The 24201-nt window shown below is 45.9% G+C and overlaps 2 long non-coding RNA genes across 8 annotated transcripts in view; both read right to left on the bottom strand.

Moving 5' to 3' along the window:
* The window catches only part of LOC131508526 (uncharacterized), a 384833-nt gene that overhangs the window by 330575 nt on the left and 30057 nt on the right, over positions 1-24201 (bottom strand). The window lies entirely within an intron of this gene.
* LOC131508586 (uncharacterized) lies at positions 10038-12032 on the bottom strand. The gene is made up of 2 exons (XR_009260061.1): positions 11434-12032; positions 10038-10218 (listed from the first exon to the last, which is right to left on the bottom strand). It is a non-coding gene; the product is annotated as an uncharacterized LOC131508586 (long non-coding RNA).

Below are 24201 nucleotides of genomic sequence, written 5' to 3'. Positions count from 1 at the left end.
CTGCTTCCTGAAATTGCCTCCTCCACGATTCCTTAGAGTTCTCTTCCTACTCTTGCAATTCCCTGGTTATAACTGTATACCTAGGTAAGTCATTAGAGTAAATTCTCTCTACTCAAATAGCAGGTGTGGTCTCTGTCTCCCAAATGGGTGAAGTGTCATAACGTTTGCAACGTGCTTTAAAAAGTGTCAGCCAAACTGAAAAAATAAAGACACACAGATCTTTGTGTGTATACATATAACAGACACACAGGTACACAAATTCACATGGGGACAAAGGAACCAGAGACAAAACTGTGGAATCTAGGTGATGAATGAATGAATCTAGCAGCGTTCATATGAGACCTTCAACGCTTCTGTGAGCTTCAAATCTGTCGTGTTAAAAGGCTGGAAAAAAGAATAAGAATCCCTAAATCATGGTATTGTTATGAGAAGTCGAGATACCAATTAGGAAAAAAAATTACTATGCCGTTTTCCCAAGTACGTCTGCAGCCCCAAAAGCCGTTTACCCTAGGAAAGGTCCAGGTCCTGCCGGTTAGGTTCCTCTCCTCTCCTTGACAGAGAAAGTACACGGATGTGTGAGCAGTAAACCAGTGTCTGCCCCCAGGTGCTGTACCTGAAGTTGTCCACAAAGACCCTGACTGGGCAGAGAATCCGGGCCTGGGGGACTTTCACACAGGATGCTCCAAATCATTCTGAGAGAAAAGAATCTGCGTCTTTATCAAAGAGGAAGAGGACCTTCCACAAACTCCTCTGACAAATCACTTGAAGAGTGATGACAGTCGGTTCCAAATCTTCAACCTAAATCCCCCATGCTCCAGATGAAATCCCTTCTTCTTGCCCTTTCCCCTCACAGAGCCCCTTTTTCTGTGAAAGAAGGTCTTGCCTCCACCCTATTAAATTACCCTGCACCTGTCCCTCAGCAGAACCCCATCAAGACCCCGTAACCACCTTCATTGTTTTCTTTTTTTAAGTCTTTTGATCCAGTTTTATTGAGATATAATTGGCATATAACAATATATGAGTCTGAGGCATACAACATAGTGATCTGACATATGTACAGATTGCAAAATGATCACGGTAAGATCTTCTTTCTTCAGCAGTCTCTTGCTTTTCCCTCCGAGCCTCTAATCACTGGGCCACGATGAAAGGCTGGCCTCTCATCTAGTCCTGACCCTACACACCCGTCGTGTTGGGGTTTCCACCTCACATTTCCGGGTGGAGTTTTGTTTGCTTGATATCACTGAACGATCAATCTGTTTCCCACCGCAGGTCATTGAGTCTGTACTCTTTCCTTCATCAGCTGCTCCCTCACTTGATCTGATTTTTGGTGAGCACGGTTGGTTTTACCACCTAAGAGCCCCGGTTCAATTTCACTCAGACAAGGGAGGTGTGTGTGAATTCTAAAATGACCTTAAAATAGAAGGTGGGGAGCTGCCCTCCCATCTCTTCCAAAGCTTGTCACAGGGATGACCATGAAAGAGGCAGCACCAGGAGAAATAGCAGGGCCCCACCCCAGGAAAGTGGGGGATCCAAAGTCTACGACCAGTTGGCCCTCACTGCTCTGTGGTTAGCTCTGTTGTTTCCTACGTCTGAAACGGCTTCTCTGTCTTGCCTACCTCCTAACAGCCTTGTCATCTAGTGAGGTCTGGCTCAACTGTTAGATCCCTCATAAAGCTTTCTCTATTTCCTCTGACGAGAGGACAAATGGCCAGTCAACACATGAAAGGCGCTCACCCTCACAATCAAGAAAATGAACATTAAAACAATACAACAACACTCTTCACCACTGAAATTATGTAAAAACAAAATATTGGGCAACACCAGGCATGAGAAAGGGTGTGGAAAAATAAAGACTTTCATATCCTGTTTACTGGGCTCTCTACATTGGCAGAGCCACTGTGGAGAATAAATTGGCTGTATGTAGTAAAATTTTAAACATACACACCTTGTGAACAAGCAATTCCACGTCTCCTCACTCACCCTTGGAGAGGTACTCCTTACACAAATGCACACAGAGAACTGACGAGAATATTCTTTGAGAGTTGTTTAAATAGGGACAAGTTGGAAGCCACCTAAGTATCCATCAATAGGGCAGCCGATAAACTACTATGCAGTCATTCTGTGAGATACCAGGCAATAGTTAAAAGAATATAGTAGATAGAGACGATGAGACCCAATGGCAATGAGCACGCTAGTGTGCAGATCTTGGTCTATCATTCTATTCCCTATTAAAAGAGACCAAGGTTCCTTGGAGAAATGGCTCAATCTGGGGCAATCTGGGGCTGAGGCAGGGTAGGTACAAGATGAGCCTGGAACATTTTGTAACGCCAGAAAGTAAAAAAGTACTCAAAAAATGATGGGTACATGTCACAAGGACACAGGAAGGGACTTCCACTGGCCAAATCTGAGACATTTTGAGCACCAAAATAATTAAGAAAAGTAACAGATAGACCATTAAAAAATTAGAACCCATGAGTCCACAATAAATAGGTAAACAAATACATAAGGGGAAAAGGAGGACCCTGCCAAGCCCATTGGTGTATGTGGAGGGGTTGTTACAGCTGGCTAATCATCATTTTGCAACCATCTTAATAAATATTGGCTCAGGCAAGAATCATCAGTGGATGCTAAGTCTGGGAAGAAATACTGATGGAGAGCAGGCTATCTGCCTGGTCTTAAGGGTCTTCCAACAGAATGCATATTCGTTCCAAGGGGGAAAAAAACAGCACCTTTAAAGGAGACAAATAAGACAACACCTTAACCAGGTGATCAAAATTAGCATCACCAACGAGGGCCCAGCAGACACCGTGAGGGTGCAGATGTAGCACCTGAAAAGGACCTATAGAATATTCTGGCTGAAAATGCATGCCTTGAATCTAATAATCTAATCCTAAGAGAACACTGGAGAACCGAAAATAAGCAACAGTCCATTCCATAAAAAGCGCTTGTAGTCTTCAAAAGCGTCAATAGGATAAAATACAAAGAAAGCCTGTAAAAATGTTCCATGCTAACAAAAGAACAAAAAGACACGACAACTAAGAACAGTATCTCATCCTAGACGGCATCCTAGATTGCAGGGAGGAGTGCTACAAACGACAGAATTCGATTAACTGCCGGAAGAAATGGAACATAGGTGGTGACTACCATCTACCAATATTACATCTAGAGAAGGTGATAACTACCATGGCTTTTTAAGAGAATATCTTTACTCTTAGGAAATCCACAGTGAAGTATTTAGGGGGAAAGGAGTATAACAACAGTACCTACTCTCAAATGATTCAGAAAAGAAAACTGCATTATATGTATAATGTGTGTGTATAGACATTATATACATACACACACACACACACACACACACACACATAGCAGACAGGGCAAAACATTAAAAGGTATTTGAAGATCTTTGAACTATTCGTATTATTCTTGCAACTTTTACCTCTCAAAATAAGAAGTTATTGCTTCAAAAGGAAGAGTGGTTTAAAAAAAGAGTGATGTAGCTATGTGTACTTGCATAGAAAGAGCTCCGAACATACTGATAAGTGGGGAAAAAAAATGGGCAAGATAATGCACTCAGTGGGATACTTCCCATATTACATCCATTTGTGCGTTAAGTGATGCACAGAGAAAGGTCTGGAGGAACACACCCCAAATGTATCGTATGGTTTACCCTTGAGAAAGGGGAAGAGGAGACCAGCACAGCAGCTGTTTTCACTTTTTATGAGTGCATTTATGAATTAGTCACATAACTAGCAATAACTTTTTTTAGAGGGGAAAGTTGCCCTCCTCTCAATTCCCTCCAGTGACAAAGATCACGGCTCAGGTTTTCTGAGACAATACTCATTTAAATGGTGGAGCCCACTCTAATATTTGACAGTCTCTGAAACGATCTGGCCTTGGGATCTGGGAAATCTGATCAGGAAATGGCAGCAGTGTGAGGTGTCTGGAAAGACCCTGGGCTTCAGGGTCAGACAGAGCTAGTTTGAAGCCTTGCCTCCATCATTCACTGAGGGTACATTATCGGGCAAGAGACAGACCTCTCTAAACCTCCATTCCTCTATCTGGAAAAAGGAAACATAATACCATAGAGCAGAGTTGGTGAGCCTTGCGTACAGGGTACATACTTGCGGGTCTTAGCATACACATAAAACACCAAGCCCCTCCTGGGGCTGGCACAGAGCATCTTTCGATTGTTACTCATCTGACCTCTTTTTTGTGATTTGTTTGCATGCACTCTTGCCCTGTGAGCCCAGACGCTCTTTAAGGAAGGGTCCATCCATTACTCATTTCTCTCCTTCCAACAATGCCTCCTAGGACATTGTGCGCTGGCACCTGGCAAACATTTGGTGGGAGGAAACATGAACCTTGTCACAGAAAATCTAGAGCAACATGTACGTACGCTTTGAGGCCCCAGGTTTGCGTTAGAATTCTCCAGTGCAAGTACACATAGTCTCTGAAGTCACTGTATAGAAATCTCTAAGTGCCAAGAAGATGGAGAGGTGACCGATGACCCTACATATTCCTGATCAGTGGGGGTGAAAGAGCACTGTGAGCCTGTCATCCAGTAATAGATGTTATTTTTTTTAAATGTCGCATGGTCAAAAATGTTTGGGAAATGCCGTTAGACAAAACAGGCTCGTGTACTACAGGACTTATCAGTGCCAATGCGTATCATGAATACCCAACAGACAATATAATTTGGAGTATCTCCCAAGTTTATTTGACTATAAAACATCCCCCCCCCTTTTTTTTTTGAATCTCAAGGCCTACATCCCACAGAACAGGCTTTGGAAAACGCTGCTTGAAGCTGTTTCTCCACTGTCAGTACATGGTAAGAATAATATTTAGTGGAAATTTAACAATATAACTTGCTCACCTAACCCAAGAGGGAAAAGGAATAAAGTAAACCAAGAGCTTAAGGGTTGCTATCAATTCCCCTCTTATTCCTCCTCTTCCTTTTTTCCCTTCTAATCCAAGGAACGTATGCGAAAAATCACTTATGACTCCAAATCTAAAAATAAAGACCCCAATATTATCATTGAAGTCACTCAGCCTCACTTACTCCGGCCTGTTCAATTCTACTCATCAATGGATTAGACAAATGGCTGAAGGAACCAGGGTCCTACTATGGTCAAGTCATGGGCCACGTGTACAAATGTTTGTCTCTACACGGCCAAGTGGAATATTTAAGCAAATGTTTGATAGGATCAGGCTGAGACAGCAGCTGCCTTGCTCATTATGACCTTAAAATTAGACACTGTGACCATCCAAATTATCTCCTTTTCATTGATTACGCCAGAGTAACAGAAATCTGTTATCGTAACCCATCCAGTATCTATGCCTGCTTTTTCCGGTAACAAAGCACTTTGTTTATGGACAGTGCATTCTTCCCCTCTCGCCTCCCCCCACCTCCCCCCACTGCTTACAGTCTTGACGGGCCTATGATTCCAGGAACTCTGTGTTCCCTTGCCCAAGGAGTGGGTACTGGACCCAAGACAGATCAATGAGACCCTCTCCCACGCGGGAATTCTGAGGCTAGAGTCGAATAATACAAGACCCAAAAAGGTTAGGCTTAATGGACCTAGCAGTTAAGCCCCAGGAAACAGCATTTCAGTTCGGCTGCCCAGGTCCCCAGCATTGCCCCAGTTCCCCTCCTTTGCATGACTCAGGCACTCAAGCTTTGCTTTTGACCCAGTGAGTGCACTCAATGTCCCATGGATAAATTCCCAGAGTATTTCTAGAACTTGCAGCTGAAGGGCCTGCCCAATACACTGAGCAAAAACCACCCCAGCAAGTTCCTACCCACTGTCCCCAGATAATCACTGGACTTAAAATCTGAAAGTGACCTGAAAACTTCCCAAATATGGCCGGACCTCCTCATTTAAAAATAAATAAATAGGGGCACCTGGGTGGCTCAGTCGGTTAAGCATCCGACTTCGGCTCAGGTCATGATCTCGTGGTTCATGAGTTCGAGCCCCGAGTCGGGCTCTGTGCTGACAGCTCGGAGCCTGGAGCCTGTTTCAGATTCTGTGTCTCCCTCTCTCTCTGCCCCTCCCCCGCTCATGTTCTGTCTCTCTCAGTCTGTCAAAAATTAAATAAAACATTTAAAAAAATTTTTAAATATTTTAAAATAAAATAAAATAAAATAAAATAGGACACTGTTATCTTGAAAGGTTAGGCAACACAGCCAGTGCCCTTCAGTACATCATGCCTGTGTTTCCAGAGCAGATGCCCAAACAATCTCCATTTTCTGTGCAGACACAACCTAAGCTACTCTGGTGAGAAGGTCTGAATTGTGACTATTTTTCCTCACCGCTTGTGCCAGAACTAGCCCTCCACCGCCACTTATCAAATGCTGCCCGAGAGTATGTGCATCCTTGAAATAGTCCAGGGAGCATCTGCATCTCCCCAAAAATGTTCACAGCCTGCCATTCGTCACAGCCCTTCGGCTCCGGGTTCCCGAGCCTCCCGCCTTCAGCGGGGAGCTCCAAGTATGGAGCGTGGCAGTTCCCACTGTAGGGCTCTTGTCAGCGGCTCACCGGGGATCGCAACGCCAAGCCAAGGACGTTCTATTCTGAGTGTGGCCCCAGTATGTTTCATTTCATCTGCAAAGCACGAGTCTATTCTGGAGAGAGATGTTTTGGGCACATTCGTAGTAGCTAACGAGCAGTGCTTCCTTATATGCAGAACACAAAATCCTCCCATAAAAACCTGACCCGATTGCCAGCGTGGCGTTTCAAATGAACAGACTTACCCCTAAAATTACCTCCCCGGAATGGCCAAAATTGCACACCTCCGAGTCACGGGCTGAAACAGCGGTACGGAGACTACAAGTATCAGACTGCGGTGATCTTTGGGGAACAGCCCGGGACCAAAGCCTCCGCTTTTCTCTGTTGAGCCGGAGGTCTTTCCTGGTCACCACGCACAAAATTCCAGATCTGTGCCCTTTGAAAAGGCAATGACAAGGAAGAGCCGGCCCAACTTCTTCCCTACAGGGCTGTCATCTTCCCCACAGGGCTTCCAGAGACTTGCTTACGCTCTTCAAGGGAGTCAGGAAGCATGCTGCCCTCCCCATCCCCAGCTGGCCAGCCTTGGGCCTTTTCTCAAGTGCTCCCTGTGTTCTGCATGACCTTTGTGTCCTTCTTCATTTCAGAAGGCATTTGCCAAGCCCCACCTACCTCTCCGCCTCTCAAACCGAGCGAGGTACCTATAGCCCATCACATCCCAGGGCCCCCTCTGTAACAGAACCCATCACGTGGCTGTTTCAGTGCCACTTATAAGTCTCTGTCCCCCACTGGATGACCGTGAGTTCCCTGGGAGCGAGGTCTGGGGTGCACCGGCATCCACAACCCCAGTGCCCACCACAGCACCGCACCCACAGGAGGCGCTCGACGAAGAGAACAGACCTGAAGACACAAGAGCACTGCAGGCATGATGGCCACAGTCCCCAGCCCCGGGAGGAAGCAACCCTGCCTACACCAGACCCACCCTGCTTACACATGGCCAGAGTCTGCCAAAACGCTGGGACAAGTGACCGCTTCGAAGGCTGTAGAGACCAGCATTTGAGATCAAGACTTCTAGAATCAGACAGCTGGGTTCAAATCCTGCCTCCACTACCTACAAGCTCTATGAAGAAACGAGTTAGCCTCCTGATGCCTCAATTAACTAATCTGTAAAATGGGGATAATTATAATACAACATCACAGACTGTTACAAAGAAAAGTGAGTCAATCTGCAAAACACTCAGTGCCTTCCCTACCTAAGTATTAGGGGTCTTCCTGGATGTAACTTACTTATGATACTGTGTACGTGAAAGGTATACAACATGTGGATTTGATACATTTCTATACTACAGTGTGATTACCACTGTGGCTTTAGCTAACATCTCTAGCAGGTCCCATAACCGTCATCTCTCTATTGCGGTAAGAACACTTGGGATCCGGTCTCTTAGCAATTTTGAAGTACAGAACACAGCATTGTTGACAAAAATCGCGATACCTAATACGGTTTAGGTGGTCCCCACACATGGCCTTAAATAACATGAAATCAAGACATTATTTTGTTCTCCATTCTCTTTCACATTTTTTGATTGTATCAAGGAAAAAGTCACGGTTTAACGCGAAAATGACTTTAACACATCTCGGCTCAAGTTTCTCGTGGGCAGAAAGAGCTAGCCGACATTAACTGATTGTGCCTTTGTTGTGTTATTATTATCATTTAATGGCAATTGACACTGGTTTTCTATTTACGGTGATGGTATAAACTTCCCACGTCAAATGTCTATTGATGTTAAACAGTGAGCAGATTGGAAAGAAGATAAGAAGTAACAGTATCAGCTGCAAACATACGATGGCAGAAATCACGGAGGTGAGATGTATCCAAATGCCTCGAGTGCGAAAGATACTGACTGATAGACACCAAGGGGGGTCTGGAAGCAGAAGTCTCACTAGCGTGCACCGTGCCCAGGGAGCACTCGGGAAGCGGACCAACGGCCAAGTCCTGCCTCCAGAGGAAGCTGACACCTCAAAGTGCCCCCCGGTGACTGAACACAGCCCAAGATGGCAGATGCTGTTGAACGTGGAGATGGGTCCCCTGGTCACAGGCGCGAGCAGAGGTCAGCACTAGGCAGAGCAGCTTGGGAAGCTCCGTGGTAGGGACGAGTCTGCTGGAGGGAGGATGGGCCGGCGGTCCCCAGCATCTACCGCGAGGCCAGGATTCTCAGCGAGAGAAAAAACAGACTTTACCAATCACCAAGGGAGGATGGGGCAAAAACCCAGAGGACTCCCAGGAATCCAGGGGCTCCCGCCTGCCCTGCCACCCATGCAGCTGAGGGCAAGCGCTGGAAGGAAGAAGTTCTGGGTGGAAAAGAAACCCGCTGGGCCTTTCCAAGCAGTGTTGCGAAACAACTCGGTGGCATCTTGTGGCAAACGGGAGACTCAGCTCAAGCTATGATCCCATGGTTTTCTTTGCGTTTTTGGCTCATCTATTTGGGATGTTCGTTGGAGGGGAGCATCAGTAAATAGGTCTAGCTTGCTTTTCAAGCCAGTTGTGTTCCCTTTCCCTGTGAGTCATAGACCGGGCTCACCCACAGACACAGACAGCCCTCTCACTGTCCTCTGGCCGGCTGGCCACCAAAACCATGCCCTGGGTGTGCACGGGGAGGGGTGGGCAGAGGACTCACTCTGCCTCCACCCTCAACCAGCATGGGTAAGGAGACAGAGGCCAGTGCTCTGGGAGCTCCCTCTAGTTCTAGAACAGTAGCAGCCACTCCTCCTTAAGGGCCTGCTCTGCGTTGGGCACATTATCTCCATCCTCACAAGAAACTCTCCATCTTACCCGTGAAAGAGCTCAGACAGACAAAATGGCAAGCGGCCAGGAAGTGACACAAGCTGTTTCATAGACTCCGGTCTCTGTGTCTCAGAGCCCACACTCTTGCCTTCCCACTGCCTGCCCCCCCACCCCCGCCACTGCCCTACAAGGAAATGAGTGCCATAATGGTGCCTTCCAGAGTGTCAGGAGAACACGGATTTAACTCCGCCAGGGGAACGAGGGAAGGCTCCTTGGAGAGGGCAATATTTGGGCTGAGACCTCAAAGACAAGTAAGGACTTTGTTGACAAAACAAAATAGACTATTTTGTTCGTTCATTCGTTCACTCACTCATTTGTTCCATGCTGTATTTCTGGGGCTAGGTACTAGGAATTTGTGGTGAATAGACACAGCTCCTGTCCCCAAGGAGCTCACTTCCCAGGGGAGGAGACGTAAAAATACGTGAATGAATAAAGTTATTACTAATTGTGCGTGCCGTGTGGAGACACGTAAGGAATTAAAATGGAGAATACCAGGGAAACCTATTTTAAGACAGTCAGGGGCAGTCTTTCTGAGGAGGTGACATTTTTGCTGGGACGAATGATGAAGCGAAGGTGCTATCCATGTAAACTAACGGGACAGTGAGGGATCCGGGCAGAGGGAACAGTGTGTGAAAAGGCCCTGAGGCTGGAAAGGGAACTGTGTGTCCCTGAAACTAAAAGATTAGAATGTCTTAAAACGAGCGAGTCCAAGGAACAGTGTTGCTCAAGGGAAGGCTGGGGAGAGAGACTGGGGCCAGATGGGATGGCATCTTACAGGCTGTGGGAAAGGATAATGGGAAGCTCAGCCAGGGTCCTCAGCTGGACGTGCTACAGCTCAATTTACCCTCCAAGATCAGGCCTCAGTCCCTTCACCTGTAAAATGAAAGTAAATAAGAGAATGCACTAAAAAGTTCCAAGTGCCTCGCCTGGTTGACAAATGGACTGAGGACACTCTGAAATGTGAGCTTGTATCAAAATAACCTGGGGTGTCTGTCAAACTCAAGATTGCTGGGCCCCACCCCTGGAGATTCTGACACAATAGGTCTGGGGGAGGCCCATGAATATGCATGTCTAACACTTCCTTGGTGGGGGGACCCCACTTGGAGAACTCCTGGGTTAGAAAAAACAATTTTTAAAAAAGTGGGAAGTGCCACCAGGATGCTGTTGCAATTGTTAAGAGCTGGTAGAATCAAACGACGTCAGTGAGGTGGAGAGAAGTGGTCCAGAACAGTTCTCACTGGGAGATAGCATGGGCCAGACCAGCTAACGGAATGGACTGGAGGCAGGGGATGAGGGAAAAGGAGAAATTGGGCAGGACACTCCTAGGTGAATGGCTTGAGTAACTAGGCAATGATAGTGGCAGAAACTGAATAGGGAGCCCCCGAGGAGGAGATCTGGAGACAAGGGCTGAGACATGCTAACTCTGAGATCTCTGTGACCCCAAAATGGCAGGTGTCGGGCAGGCAGGTGGAGCTTCATGAGAACAGCAATCATCTCTATCTTGTTTTCTGCTACGTCCCCAGATCTCACCCTAGCATATCCTGCCAATAATAAATATCCAGTAAGCTTCTGTTACGGGCTGAAGGATAAAGGGAGGCTGAGGAACTAGGATAACCAAAGGCACTCAGGGACCAACATGTCGCCATGCTTGAGGAGGCCACAGGCATCTGCTGAGGCTAAACCATCACTTCCTGACCTTGACATGGATGAGTACGTGGGAGGCTGGAGGCAGAACAGAAGACAGAAGGGAGCCACCCAATTCACAGTAGGGTTCTTCCCTCAAAAGTCAGAGATGTCACATTTGAGCCTTTCTGGGGTAGGCTTTCGGATAGAAAGGTTTGAACTGTGAGTTTAATGAGCAGGAAGGCCAGAGGAATCTGGCTAACTTGGGCTTTTTATAAAATAAATCATGGGAAAATGAAGCTGTGCAACTTGGGGAAATGAGGAGGGAGGGATGGGGAGAAAGGGAGAGAAGAAACAGAGGACAGAACAAGAAAAGCAGCTTAACCAAGACTCCCCACTAAGGGAAGAAGGGGCCGGCATCTGGAACTTGACCTCCCAGGCCAACCTCGACCCTTGGGTCCTCACCACATTTCCAGCAGGCATGATGGACCCTCGGCCTCCCCATTTACCAAGTTGTAAATTAAAAGGCTGTGACTCCAGCCAGGGGTTCTGGTGACATCATAAACCACAGAACCACAAGCTCAACTCACCAGAAGCCCCAAGATGGAATTACACCCTTTCTTCCTAATCCAGGCAGCTCTGGTCACTGCCGTTTTTTTCATGATATAATAGAAGTAAGCAATATTTTAACCATTTGTGTGTGGCCTTTCTCATACAGCCACAAGGCCCCCTCTCTCATGTCCTCTCCTTTCCATCTCCTGCCCCACTACAGACCCTCCTCCTAAGGGGTCTCCCACAGAGATGCCCCTGCTTTCCAAGGCTGAGGCCCCTCCAGACCCTCTCCTCTTCCCTCTTCCCTCCAGATCCTTTCGGTTCTTCTGTCTCCTCCCATGAGCCAGTGGTACCCTGACTTCTACCTTAAATCTGCTTGTTCAACAGAACCCCAGTCTCTTCTGGGCCCAGGTCTGTCCTGGAGAACAGACCCCAGATGTCTAGAATACATTCCCAGAAGTGGCACGAAAATGAACTCACATTTTAAATAAATCAGGGAAGTTTACAGCTTCACGGAGAATCTTTCTGAAAGCAAATGACTGCTTTCACTCTCCTTTCACTATGTTTTTGCTTTTGAGTCTTAATTTTCACAAAGTATTGCTTAACGCAAAGTGTACCTGGGCATCATGTTACCTTTTACCCCTGCTTCCCCATCTTAAGCTTAACGCCAATATCCAGGTTCCTTTGGGAGCCTCACGTAGGGGAAGAAGTCACAAGGGAGGACAATAATTAAAGCAGCTATCACTTGATGAGTACCTCTTATGTCTCAGATACTTAAATTATTCTTCATCCCTTTCACAGAGTTACTATTTTCCTCATTTTATGGAGGAGAGAAACTGAGGCCCAGGATATGGAGTATTTTGCCCAAAGTCCCGCAGTTCCTAAGTAAGGCCCTTGGATCTGACCCCTATTTGCTGAACTCAAAAATCTACATATATGTGCTCACTCAGTGTCCCCCGCCCTGAGTAAAATATTTTGAGAATACAGGTTGCATATGATAAGGACTGATCATAGGCACTGGCTGATCTTCATGCACCATGATTTTTTTTTTCAGAGAGGATGAAAGTTCTATTCTATTTTAGGGTACACTAAGAGCCAAAAAACACATTCTGATGTCCTATGTATTTGTTTAGAAAAAGTAAATTATTAAAAAAAATAAAATAAAATAAAATAATAAAAAAAAAGAAAAAGTAAATTATTGCAAATGATTTCCCCCAAACTGAAAACAAAAAGTTTAACACTACATTGATATAACTTGGTAGTAAGGAGGTAGACCAGTGACTTTTGATAAAGCGTCATCCACGAAACACCAGTATAGGACGTGACAGATTTCAAAAGAGTTCACACACACAAGCCCGCCCGTCCATGCTGTGTGGGAGGTGCAGGGCAAACCCTGGGCATGCTGGAGAGGGTCCTAGGTGGGAGGGGGCAGGCCATGGGGACAGCTCGGAGATGGCCTCCAAAGGCAAGAAACAGAAGAGGTGCCAAGAGTCAACGCGTCAGAGGTTAAATGACTTGAGGACTTTCTAAAATGTGATGATGTCATAGCTGAACCCAAGGCTGCGGGTCGCGTACTTCATAAAAGAACAAGGAACATATCCGACATCATTTCAGAACGCTATCTGCAAACATTTGAGAACACAGCGGTCTTGGAGAAAAGTTGGTCTAGAACAGAAAAAAAAAAAAAAAAAGTCAGGAAAAAAGTCAGAGGAAAAAACGCCTCTCCCGAAAATGCGTCCCTGCCTAATGAAGCACGTGCTTGGGATGGTTTAAGAAAGATGTGTGTGAGGCGATGACCTAATTTTTCTTCCTCTACCATCAGGGACAGTAAATAACATCTTCCCAGAGAATACAAGTGGGGAAACACTGTCAGCATATATTATACGCAGTTGCAAAGTGGAAGCGAGTGCCACAACAGGCAGGCGTCTTGCTTCTCCAAATTCAAAGTGAGACGAAAAAAATCTAGCCACGAAGGACAATTTATTCATTCCCGGCAGCAAACATTTAATTACCAAATTAATCCCGTATCACTGTACTGCACTATGGAAAATCAGCAGCAGCTTCTAAATGTAGGAAGACAATGGATGTGAAAATATCTTGTGGGTTTTCCTCCCAGACTGAACGTCCACGGTCCCACTGGTTGAGCTCACACACAAGAGCCTGCGGGCAAAGGTGGCCTCGATCAACTACAGAGAAAACACCAAACCTTCCTGACAGAGTGTAGTAAACACTCAATAAGTGACAGATATCACGAGCCTCTCTCCCTCCATCACTGTGTTTGTGTCAGCTAGAACTCTTGCCAAAGATAGAAAATTTTAGCTCAAACTTAGTTCACAGAACTGCAAAGTCCAGCAGAGTACCAGCCTCAGGTACAGCTCGATCTAGAGACTCAATGGCACTGACAGGCCCTAGAGTCTCAGCCTCTCTCTCTCTCTCTCTCTCTCTCTCTCTCTCTCTCTCTAGTCTCTCCTCCCTCTAGGGTGGTTCCATTCTCAGATAAACTCTCCCCTCATGGTCACAAGATGTCTGCAGCCACAGCAGCCTATATCCTCTCAGGTTCAAGTGCAGCTGGAAAGAACACAACCTGTGTCTCAACAGAGCCACACAAACTCAAGAAGTCAATGTAACCGCGTGCACAAGCATCGCTCATCTGGTGAGTGTCAGAGGCCTGACGCCGTGGAACCCCAGGGCCCGTACCTTTACCACTGTGATTCTGCGGTCTTACACAGATCTGGTGGCAACTTTCTGTTGCCCTTTTTTCCAAGATGCAGGAAAATGAGGAGAAGGAATTTGAAATGGCCATATTACTTCCTACTAGGCAGGCAAGCATCATATCCATAGAACACTTTGTGGTCTACAAAGTGCTTTCACACATACAGTCCTCCTTACACAGTGTGAGGAGGGCAGACTTCTATCATCCATTCCATTTATTTGATGAAAACATGGGACCCAGATCAAATGACTGGCCGGAAGCTGGTGAGGGCAGGCCCAGCATCTCTAGGTCTTGTTTTCCAGTTGGAGATGCTGACCTGGCTGGGGCTTCACTGGCAGGTGTGGGACTCAGTTTGCCGGTCTACGGCATGGGGCTAGCGGGCTGTGGTCAGCTCCAGAGCCAGAGAACAGAATGGTGCTTGGGACTGACCAGGCACATGAGATGCATGGGAAGCCAGAGTCTCTAAAGAGAGAGCTTGGTCTCCCAGCCTCACCAGGGGGCTCCAAGGGCAAGTTCTCTGTTGCTGAGGGCATGCAGGTCTTACTTAAAGGTGTTAATGGAAAAGGGGAAGTGTAACTGCAGGGAAGCTCAACTTTCTGTGTCCCTCCCATTCCTGACTTAGGAGATCACTAGCAGATAGATGTTTCATGCTATAAAACAGAAAGCTGAGGGCAAATTTTCATAGCACTGGGAATGTCTATAGAAGTGAGTTAAAAATAAAAGAATGGAGGAGCACTTGACCTCAGCTTCCGTGCTGGATGGAACCAGCCGCTCCTGCTTCTCCGAAGCTTGGAGGGAGTAAATATGGTGGTTGGAACTGACCACATGTCCCTGGTGTCCCACTGTCTGGGCTCAAATCCCAGCATCACTGCTTGCTACTCTGATTCTGGGTGAGTTATTCTTTTCTCTGAGCCCATTTCCCTCTTAGTTAAACATACCCACTTTGTGGGCAGGAAGATAAGTGAGCTAATCCACAGAAAGCACTTGGAACAGCACACAGAGGCACTCAAAGACATTCAATAAATGGTAAATCAGACAGAATGAATGGCCTGTCCAAAGGTACACAACGAGGGTGTGGGGTAGTGAGGGTCCACACCCAGATCAGAGTCCGGATTCTGAATGATTCTTCCCACCAAGCCATGTTGCCTCTCAGAGCCATGCTGCTTCTCAGAGCGGACTTAGGTTTCTGGTGGAATGGGGTCAATTAGTGTCTCATGTCCCTTCCCATTGAAGCCGCGGCTCTGTCATCATCCCATCTTTAATGGACTCGTCCCCTTGGTGAGAAGAAAGCATAATCCTTAGTGTAGATCTTTTTGTTAAACTCACCTAGCCTTGTAGTTGTCAGCCCTTCCCCAACCCCTTAAAGGGGGCTCCGTAGGCTCGGAACAATGCGGAGAATAGTGCTTTTTGCACAGCACGTGCCCACTTACATAGAGGAGAAAATTTCTTCCATGGAGAGTCCTCTAGCTTGACCCTGAGGCAAACTGATTGAACAATTAGAAGACACCCTATCTCTTGTAATAGGGAGTCAAGAGATGGTGTGGGCTTCAGGTATGGTATGATCAGGGCTCTATCCGAACGTCTCTGTGCAGCAACTTCTTGCAGCAGAAGACCTTGTTCACTTGTTTTATCAGGGGAGAGAGGGAGGATGTCGTATCTCACTCCAGCTTTGGCTACATACCCATCCTGACCCAGTAACTGTTGCTGAGGCAATGCCACATGATCTCTGGTTCGAATCCAAGTCCCTGAACCAATTACTGGGAATCATCCTACGTCAATCAGGCCCTTGGGATGGGGATGGGCTCGGATTTTCCTCCAGGGAGAAGTGGAAACCAAAAACACAGTTCTGTTGCAGTGGAGGAAGGAAGAGTAGACGGTGGCTACTCAGCCAACAATGCCCACCATGGGACACAAGGACAGCGGAGGGCAGGGGCGGCACAGTAAGAGACCACTGTGCCTAGGAATCCAGGGGAAAATCTCAAAAAAAACGTCCCATCTCTTAAGTTAAAACTACACGATGAGATCGCCGCATGTAATTTAGGAGGAAAGGGCCACAAGAGTTACTACTTATTGAGCACCATCAGTTCAACACTGATGTGGGGGCTTTCTCTACAGGTTCTTTACTAACTTAATCCTCACAGCAGCCCTTAGAATTTGGAACTGACCCTCCCGTTTCACAGATGAGGAAAACAAGGCTCTGGGCACTAGGGTGGCTTACTCAAAGTCACACAACTGAGAGGGACACAGTGGGAAAACAAACTTGGATCTCTGCGCGGAAAAAGCCCCAGCACACCACTTTGCTTGGTATACTGCAAGGAACAAAAGTAGGATGTGTGAGTTAATTTCAAATGAATCTAATACTATTGTTGGAAAGCAGGAAATAAATGACCTTCAGCCTCTGGGTGCATGGGAAAACACACACACACACACACACACACACACACACATTGTTAAAATTTAAAAATAAAATGCAAAGTGGGACGAGGAGAATTGGGGGAATTCTAAGGAAGCCACCATACATACTTCTCTCTGAACGCACAAAATCCTACTTAGATTTGGGGTGGGAACATGGGACCCCCCCCCTTCTTCCCCCCTCAGCCAGGGCCAACTTGTCACATTGGACATCACTGTGGGAGTGATTTAAAAGGTTATTTTTTGCTAACGGGATCTTTGAAAAGGAGATATGTTTTGGCCCAGCCTGTCCATCACCTAGACGGGCATCTACAGTATTAAAATGGGCGTATGTACTAAAGTGAATTTTCCTTGTGAGGAGCACTTGACTGCACGGGGGTTTTTTTTGTGCGGGTGGGGGTGGGAGCTTGGCTCATGGGATAATGGCCATCTGTGGGTCTTAATTGAGAAGGTGGCCCTGTGGCTGTCCCCATGGGCTGCTACAGTCTGCATCCACTCCCCTGCCCCTGCAGTGGGGGTTGAGGTGGACTGCCTTCCTCTTGCCACTCTAACAAAGCACCACAAACTTGGGGGCTTAACATAATCCAAACGTCTTATCTAGAAATACTGGAAGGTAGAAGTCCAAATTGAGTCTTACGTGGCTAAAATCAAGGTGTCATCAAATCTGTGTCCCTTCTTGTGCTCGCTTCGGCAGCACATATACTAAAATCTGTGTCCCTTCTGGAGGCTCTAAGGGGGAAATTCTGTTTCCTTGTCTTTTCCGGCTTCTAGAGGCTTCCTGCATTTCTTGGCTAGTGGCCTCTTCTTCCGCCTTCAAAGCCAGTACAGCAACATCTGCTCCCACTATCACATCTCTCTGCCTTTGACCCTTGCCTCCCTCTTATAAGAATCTTTGTGTCTCCTGGGCCCATCTCGATAAACTAGGATAATCTTCCCATCTCAAGATTCTCAATCACACCTACGAAGTCATTTTTGCCACGTAACGTAACATAGTCATGGGTTTAGGGGATCAGGACATGGTCATTGGGGGGGGGGGGGGGACATTACCACATTAAGGATAATTAAAAAAGGCAGCAACTTATATAGTTCCATGACCCACCATTAAGGACTCAGACGCTGTCTTTAATGGATCAGCTTAGAAGGGGAAACTAGCAGAGGAATATCTTGCACTTCACTGCTTTCATTTGAGATTTTCTATTTTAGTTTGATAACCTTTAATGGAGAGAATTTTGAGACTCTATACACATATGTGCAAACACAGTGACTAGGAAAATGAGGAAACTGGCTAGCTGATTCAGGATCCTCCTAATTATTTATAAGGCTGAATATTTCCAGATAAATTCCCCTCCCATCCAGATAGTTTGAACTTGAATGGCCGTTTCCCTTTCCATGAGCAGACCCCAGGTGTGTCTTTTTCCTGTCCTCTCCTACCTGTGACTACTAGGAGGCTGGTCACAGGTGGCTCTGTGAGCAGACAGGGAGCTGGGCAAGGGCAGGGATGGCTGGGGTGAAGGCATGGAAAGAACGTTAATAATACAAATAACTATCAACTATTATCAAAACAAATATGCCTTTAATACTTACCAAGACAAAATATGTCCATATGCCACCTAAAATACTCTGTTATTACCCATGTCAGACTTTTCAAACTCTGTGCATACAAATTGCCTGGGGACTCTTGTTAAAACGCAGATTCTAATTCAGCCCAGTCTGGGGTGAGGTGTGAAATGCTGTAATTTTTAAGCAACAAATGGTAACTTAAGGTTCAGCAGACCATATCCCACACTTACACGACCCTGAGGCCCGTTCATTCCACCCCAGCATCCCCCACCCTCCCCTCACCTACCTCCACAGGACTGGAACCCTTTTTATTCCCTCTCAACATTCTCTTCCCCCCATCCAGCAAAGACAAGGCTGGAATTTAGCTACCATGGACATCATTAGTGCTGTTCACCCAATTATTTCCAGTTCTCCCCTTTGAACACACGGATTGTACTTCCTGGTCCCCTGATGGTTGGATGGAGCCTAGGTCTGGCCCGTGATTTGAGTGAACGTGACACATGTCCTTTAATTAATTGTTCTCTTCCCATCTGGGACGGTGACTGACCATAGTGTAGATGAGGGTGGCTGCTCCAGCAGCCTGGGTGCCCTTGCCAACCCACGATGGACGTGTAGTGTGAGAAAGAAATAAACCTTTGTTGTTAAAAGCCCCTGGGATTTAGGGGTTCTTTGTTACGGCAGCAAAACCTAGCCCAACCTGTCTGATACATACACCCTAATGTCCTACACTTTACTCTTCAGCACTTCGTATGACAGAAGCAGCTGGTCTTCTGTCAAATGGCTTATTTTCTTTCCAAACCTACAACTATCATTTTGGGCCATGTTTAGTGGCACAGAATCTGTGCCAGAAGAAGAGGGAAAAAAAAAAAAACACACATCATGTTTCCCTGATTCTTACTGAGCACATGTCAGCTGAAGTGAGACCCAAACACCACTTCCTCTAAACTTCTTCAAAGGCCTACATTTTTCCATGCCAGCTCTGGTTCCCAGTAACTTTCTACTATACAGTCTCATTCTGAAGGTATTACACGAGCCTGCCAAGGGGGAGTGAAGTGTGGTCCACCATTCCATGAAACAAATGTGTTCCCAGATAACTGGCTGGGCTGATGCGGGAAGGGTTCCCTCAGCATAGATGGCAATTTCTTCCATATGTGATAACATCACCTCTCACTAGACCACAAATCCAGAAACTGTGTAAACTGAACGAGGGACTCTGGGGGAAGCACCCAAGTGCAGTGGAGAAAGCGGTCAATTAGGACTAAGAAATGTGTGCTCTAATCCAAATTCTGCCATCCTGTGTGTCCACCAGCTTCTCTTGAGGGCCAGTGAAAGAAATCCGACTCATACAACTTAACATGAAAAATAGAAATGAAAACCTCTTGAAGTTCCCAAAAAAATGTCAAGAAGAAACTATCTGCCTCTGTGACAGCATTCTGCTTCTTGTTGGCTCTATTCTCAGATCTGCTTTCTCCAAGTGGCAGCAAAGTGGCCACAGCATGTGGAGGCTTATACTCCAGCAGCTGAGCAACCCAGGAGAAAGGAACACCCTCTTTTCCAAAGGTTCCATCAAAAGTCCCCGAATGGAGGGGCGCCTGGGTGGCTCAGTTGGTTAAGCATCCAACTTTGGCTCAGGTCATGATCTTGCAGTTCATGAGTTTGAGCCCTGCATTGAGCTCTGTACTGACGGCTCGGAGCCTGGAGCCTGCTTCGGATTCTGTGTCTCCCTCTCTCTCTGTCCCTTCCCTGCTCATGCTCTCTCTCTCAAAAATAAACATTTAAAAAAATGTTTTTTAAGTCACTGAACAGAATTTCATTGGCCTGGTTTCAGTCACATGCCCATCCCTGAACCAATCAATGTGCCCAGGGCAATGTCAGCGTTCTGACTGGCCAGGCCTGAGGCACATGCTCATCCCTGGAGTTAAAGGTAGGAGCAGCTTCAGTCAAACCATATGGACTAGGAGCTGGGAGACAGTAAGTCTCCCCATGAAAATCAGGGTGCTATTTCCAAAAAGGGGGAAATGATTGCTGGAAAGACAAAAGCCACTGTAAACCACTCCGGCTGCCAACCTTCTCCCACCCTCCCAATCTTATCAATGGTTAAGTCAAATTCTTTGTCAGTCTCCCAGGGAAACTGCAAAGGCCTTACAATGCCACATCATTTCGCTGCCAACCGATTGCAAAGCGACACTGACAAAGATGCAGAAAGTCATGAATTCCAGAAGAGTGATGGTGGACAGCTGCTTAAATCAAATGCGGGGCTGTTGGCAAAGGAGGATCTGGCCAAAGTTAGCCCGGCTATAACTCAGAAGGAAAAGTCTGCAAGGGATGATGCTAAAATAAGTTTTTAAAAAGAATGATTTAAACATCAGAATTTGATGTCCTCAAATATTTTTGTCAACACCCGTCCTTGTTATAAGACGACTCTTACGAACTGCTATCTTCCAATTTAAAAAAAAAAATTGTACATCTTATGGTCTTAAAAACATTACATCCAAAAAAAAAAAAAAATCAACATTTGACTCTTACTTTGCATGTCCTAAGAGTCAGTGCACAGTGGCAATTATAAACTAAATTTGGTTAAGTGTATGGTACATCTTCCCCAATTAAATGGGCAGGAGGGGGAAATCTCCTTGAGGTCTTGATCTGAATTTACCTGAGCCTAACAATACGAGTAAGAATTCACAAATGTATCGGCTTCTTGTGCTCTCTCTTCTAAAAAGTCTGTTTGCAATCTTTGCCCACATTTCTAGTTCCTGTTCTTGTTGATTTGCAGGTATCCTTTTTACATTCTTGATACTAATCTTTGGTTGTGTGTATTGCAAATATCTTCTAGTTATTGTTTGAATTCATTGACCGGTCAAGGGGTTTTTGTTGGCTTGCATGTTTTGGATTCAGTAAACGTTGGCCCCGTTTTTGAGCGAATTTACTTGAAATGCTGTTTCCCAGCACCAATTATCTTCAGATATGAGGATCTTCTGCAGTTCAAAATCCAACTGTTTCCTTCGAGTCAGTGCAAGATGCTGATAAATTTTCACTCTGACTTCTTTCTTTCAACATTCCTAATCAGCACCAGGAAATAACCCAACACCTTTCCTTGGGATGGGCCAGATTAGATATACTTAACAGGGCTGGTGTTTCCCTTACATGATATAGTTTGTCTTAAAACTGATAACTTCTGGCAAAGATCTTCAGTTTCTCTAAGTTATTTGTTAGGAATTCACAATTACTCTAGTTACAGCAGTATCACCCTTAAATGCATCAATTAAGTTAGCCATTTTCTTTTTTTTAATGTTTATTTATTTTTGAGAGAGACAGAGACGGAATGCAAGTGGGTTAGGGGAAGAGAGAGGGAGACACAGAAGCAGAAGCAGGCTCCAGGCTCTGAGCTGTCAGCACACAGCCTGACGCAGGGCTCGAACTCACGAGCTGTGAGATCATGACCTGAGCCGAAGTCAGACACTCAACCAACTGAGCCACCCAGGTGCCCCACGTTAGCCATTTTCTAAGAAGGTATCTATGAGAAACCAGTCTTGTCATATAAGTTTCCAGTGTAGAAAATAACATACCATCTTTATGAAACTTCAATAAGCACACTGGATTTTATTCACTAATATACACTCAAAAAAATATATTTCTCTATCCAGACAAAAAACAAAAAACCTTTACTTCGTACCATATGAAAAAATGAATTCCTGATGGAGTAAGGTTCTAAATGAAAAATAAAACAACATCAGAAGAACATTTTCATAAAATCTACAGGAACCTTTCCTAGTAGACAGACTTGGAAGTTAGAAATCCCAAAGAAAGAGTAGGCAGGTCCAACAACATAACATTTGTAATTTTTTAGGATGTTAGTTTTTGGATCAACCCAATTGAAAGTGAATAAGCAAGAAAGACATTTATACACACACACACACACACACACACACACACACACACACACACACACACATGTACGTGCATGCAAAGTAGGACAGATCCTGGATTGGTTCATTTGGTTTTCATTATGCATTGAGAACCCACATGCTATTTTCACCCTGCGATCCTCACCTTTGGCTTTTGGCTTTGGCCAGTGGTACAGCCGGTGTAAGCATCAGCCTCCCTCAAGAAGGTCCAAAGGCAAAGGAAGGAAACATGGCACTCCTTGGGTCCCTTTTTAAGAATGTGAAACCATCCCTTAACCCCCAGCAGACTTCCATCGTGGGGGAAGCCTGTGTTTCCCCACATCTCACTGGCCACAATCCCATCACAGGCCAATGCCTAAACCATAGAACTAGGAAGAGGAGGGGATAACCACAGTTGGCTTGAACTAATCAAAGTTCACCCTCTGGGGGCTAGGGAGAAGCCCATCCACTACCCCTAAAGCTCATGGCTGCCTCTGTTAGCAAAGAAGGGGGCATGGCTGTTGGGCAAACAACCCAGCGTACCTGCCATAGAAAATATAACACCTCTTCTTCAAAATAAACAAATAATTTCTTAGTTTAAAATACGTGCCAAGCTGCCCTCAAGAAGCACATAGTCTAATGCGAGAATTGGCTCATTTTTTCTGTAAAAAAAAAAAAAAGATGATAAATATTCTAGGCTTTGAAGGCCAGTTGCTATCTTGTGCAACTACTCAGCTCTGTCACTATAGCTCAAAAGTGCTAAATATAGACGGTACACAAAAAAAATGGCTATGGCTGTGTTCCAATAAAACTTTATTTACAGAAACAAGAGGCAGGCCAGATTGGACCCCCGGGCTGTAGTTTGTGAACCCTTGGTCGACAGGAAAGATAAACATGTGAACTAATACCTCACACTGGCTTCAGAGATGGCTTGTTTGGCAAACCCCAGGTCTAAGCTAGACACGTACTTTCTACCTGACCGTGGTCCCCACTACTCCCTATTACCCGATACCAAGCCACTTTCACATTGGCTGTCCTGATTCCAAATAAAGGTAAAGGTCGTTTCGCCCACAGTTCCAGGAAATACCCCCTTTCTCATTTATGGCGACTTTAGAGACAAAAAATTTTGTGCATAAGTTTCATTAACAGATACCACGTAATGAAACCATTTGTTCCACTGCGATCCTTGGTATACTTTGGGACCACAGACACACACACAATTTAACTAAACTATTTGGGCACTGCTTTTTCTAGGCATGCAGTCCAGAGGAGTCCCATGATAATCCTTCCTTGGGAGTGATCAACAGCCCTGAGTGGTCCCTGTTGACAAGCTCCGTGGTAACCCAATCTCTGCATTCTGCTGACGAGCCACACTCCCGCGGTTTATGAGCTCAGTGGAATCCCTCAATAGAATTATACCCTTTTATTGAGTCCTGAACCATATATTATCATGAATACTAAACCAGTTCAAATGGTCCATCCCCTCTGCCTCAACATTAGACAAAGCCTTCAGCAATTACCCTTCTCTTCAAAGAATGTGTTTTCTTCGGCACTGAATCCCGCCGGAACCTGATGTGCCCAGGCCCCCTGCACTTCACCTCCACGCTCAGAGCTAGGCTGCCCCCGTCTCACACTGCTGTCCGGGGTCGTTTAGACAGGGACCACTGGGAAGCTGACTGCCTCCCTTTCCATAAAGAAAGGATTAGCAAGGCAAATTAAAAGCGGGCTCAACTTCGGAGGGAATGGTTACACCCCTTGCAGCCCTTACCTGCAAGTCAGGTGACGTCAAGCACTAGAGAAGCACACATTCCCACCCTCCATGAGCCTGCGGTTCTCCAGGAAGGAGATGCTTTCCTCAGCGATTCTGAGTGAGATGTGCTATTTGTCTTCATTCATTCGATAAATGTCTCTCAGTGTTGAGGGGGAGCTGCAGGTAGGTAATAAACAGATCGTCAAGTCCGCGAGGTGATGAAATTAAGTCGGCATAAACAATACGAAGGAAAAGAACAGGATGCTGTGGGTATGGGCTTACCATGGCTGCTGTGACAAAGTGCTGTGACAGAAACTGATTCTCTCACGGTGCTAGAGGCCAGGAGTCTGAAAGCAAAGTGT

The sequence above is a fragment of the Neofelis nebulosa genome, chromosome 1 (assembly GCF_028018385.1).
Source record: "Neofelis nebulosa isolate mNeoNeb1 chromosome 1, mNeoNeb1.pri, whole genome shotgun sequence".
NCBI classification, from domain to species: domain Eukaryota; kingdom Metazoa; phylum Chordata; class Mammalia; order Carnivora; family Felidae; genus Neofelis; species Neofelis nebulosa.
Note: the sequence above shows the minus strand (reverse complement) of the source record. Positions and strands in the feature narration are given on the sequence as shown.